The sequence below is a fragment of the Mytilus trossulus genome, chromosome 10, assembly GCF_036588685.1.
Source record: "Mytilus trossulus isolate FHL-02 chromosome 10, PNRI_Mtr1.1.1.hap1, whole genome shotgun sequence".
Lineage (NCBI taxonomy): Eukaryota > Metazoa > Mollusca > Bivalvia > Mytilida > Mytilidae > Mytilus > Mytilus trossulus.
Window position 1 is genome coordinate 3,018,451 of NC_086382.1, and position 3,334 is coordinate 3,021,784.

Below are 3,334 nucleotides of genomic sequence, written 5' to 3' on the forward strand. Positions count from 1 at the left end.
GTGATTCTCTCGAATATTTTCTTCCCAGTTTGTCAATTCCTTGATGTTTCTAGAATACTAATTTCTCTTGTTATATTTGATTAAAATGAACTATGAATTAAAGTGAATTCCATGTAGTCTAGTATGCAAGGTGAGGGGGAGGACAGGGGGATACCCTTCTCCCACCCCTCTTCTCCTTTCTCCTACCCCCATTCTCCTTTCTCCCATTAGAATTAAACATCTCCTTTTGAGATATTTTTTCTTGAAATATTAGATCATTTTTTAAAAGGAGAGATATTTTATTTTTTCTCCTTTCTCCCACTTTTTCTCCTTTCTCCCAGCCTTCCTCTCCTTTCCCTCCCCCTATCTCCTTTCTCCTACCCCCTTTCTCCCTGTCTCCCTTACCCCTGTCCACCCCCTCCAAGGTGTGTCGAACAAGGAAAATCAAGATAATTTACAAAAATATACAGATTGTTGCCAAATAACTTGTAAAACGTGAAATATTTTCAGAACCCCTTGTGTCCTAGGGAGTTTTAAAACATTTCAAATATGTATTCTGACTTATTGCAAGAGACTAATTTTAGGTCAAATAATGGCCTTATTGCCACTGCTCCTTAGAAAATCACGCCAAAGGTGTTGTTTTTTGTCGAGCCTGTGACTTTAGCTGCAGAAAGGTCAATATGTATAGGGATAGTGATCCAAAGACAGCTTTAACTAACTTTTTAGCTTTATATTTGAGAAGGTGGATGCTTCATACTTTGTAACTATATAAGCCTTATGTTGTGAAGTTTCCGTCTGACACATGTCTATTGTCCTTGACCTTGTTTTCATGGACTACTTGAAAAAAGTAAAGATTTTTCATGTTTATTTCTTTCATATTTTAAGTAATACGATAACTATATATGGTATGTGTGCACCTTGCAAGGTCCTCATGTCTGTCAAGACAGTTTTCACTTGACCTCAACCTCATTTTAATTGATCTGTGAACAAGGTTAAGTTTTCATGGTCAAGTCCATATCTCAGATACTATAAGCAATAGGTCCCCTATCTTTGGTGTATGGAATAATTGGAAGGTGAACAAGTCCAAGTGGCAGGTGTCATCTGATCTTGACCTCATGTTCATGGTTCAGTGGTCAAAGTTAAGTTCCTGTGTTTGGGTCTTTTTTTATCTAATACTATATGGAACAGGTCATGAATATTTATGATGTACATGTCAGTCTTGCAGATTTTATTTGACCTTAACCTCATTTTCAAAGTTCATTGATCAATGTTAAGGTGGTACCCAACACCTTCACTAAAACTAATTTGGTTGTTAAATCTTTATAAAATTTTGACAAAGTATTTACTTTGACCATTTGACAAAAATATGAAAATTGAAAAATAATTGAACCAAGCATTTTATCAGAAAAATTACACTGGTTATATAGCAGTTTGACAAACACTTATTTTGATCATTGAGAAGCTTAATATTCCCTTAACAACACAATGAAATCAAAATGTTTATCTGATTTTACAGAGTTATCTCCCTGTAGTGTTAGGTACCACAGGTGGTACCTAACACCTGAACTAAAATTAATTTGGCTCGTTTAATTTTCTTAAAATTTTGACAAAGTATTTACTTTGACCCTCTGACAAAAATATAAAAAAAATCAAAAATATTGAACCAACCGTTTAATCAGAAAAATTACACTGGTTATATAGCAGTTCGATAAACCCTTATTTTGATCATTGAGAAGCTTAATATTCCCTGAACACCTCTACGTAATTAAAGTGTTTATCTGATTTTAGAGAGTTATCTCCCTGTAGTGTTAGGTACCACCTTAAGTTTTGTTGTTTTGGTGTATTTTTATCAAACTTTAAGCAATTAATCAACTATATTTTTTGTAGGGAAGGATTGTAAGGTTTATACGTCTGTCTGGCAGGTATCATCTGACCATGACCTTATTTTCATGGTTCATTGGTCAATGTAGAGTTCTCATGGTGAAGTTTGTTTCTCAGATACTGATTTTAAGGTGTATATGTCTGTCTGGCATGGTTATCTGACCTTGATCTCATTTTCATGGTTAATTGGTCAATGTTTAGGTTTCTTGGTTAAGTCTGTTTCTTAGAAACTATTAGCAATAGGTCAACTATATTTGATTTATTGATTGATTGTAAAGTGTACATATATTTCTCCTTTGGTTTATCTGACCTTCACTTCATTTTCTTTAATCATGTTAAGGCATTTGATACTTGCAGTAAAGCTTTATATCTGGGATTATCAAAAATAAATAAAAGGTTAATAAAGGAAGCGAGAAGTTTCAATGTGTGCACTCTTGTTCACTGAATATTGCATTACTCTGGGGTTGCAATTTTTACCCCTCCCCCTAATGACCAGATGGGTTTGGTTTCAATAAAAACTGGTCACCTTAACATATCCAAGAATACTGGAAGTGGAATTAAACACAAACAATCAATCAATATAAAACCAAAGTAAAATTTCAACAAGTCTTCAGTTTTCAGTTACTGGTATCATTTTTATACAAAAGATTTCAGTGAATGATATTAAAATACAAACAGATATGTGAAATAAAATTTTATTCACAATTTACAAACCAATCAAATTCAATGCAATACCATTGGCACTTATGAGGCATACTATCGTATATACAAAAGTTTACAAAAAAAAAATCTGAAACAATAAAATTCTTGATTGATGTCAACAAATAATATAGTATGATGAAAATGCAATATCTGTTTCTCAAAACTGTGAATATATAAGGTTCCATTTTAGCTATGTGCCAATTATCGTGGATACAAGACGTCAATATTATAAATATGGTGTATATCATACATGTATATCAAAAAATTTGTTGGTCATAGTTTTAAAAGCTGTCAAGTTCATGTTCACAGATTTGACTCAAATTCTCTAACTGGATATATGCCATATTAAAACATATAGCCAATTCACAAAAAGTATAACAGAGACGTGTAACAATGCATTGACTATTTATTATGCCTTAGGTTTTCATGTGTTTTGTACAATAATAATATTTAGGTAAAATTTTCTAAGCTTTTAAGTCTGGGTTTCCATTGATTTTGGAGTGCTGTTGTAGTTATAAAAAGTATGTAGAATATCTATTTATTTTCAATGCACTTAAAATATTTCTCTTGGTAAAAAAAAAGTTAAACAGCAGTGAGACAGATTATGACAATTCAAATGACCTTCACAAGTTTTAATAGTAATGAGAAACAGATAAACTTCAAATGACCTTCAAATACTTCATGAACAGATAATAAATGCTTTAACATGGAAAGATTTAACAATAATCAAACAAAAATTTATAAAAAAATAAATCGAATACAATCCTCGAAA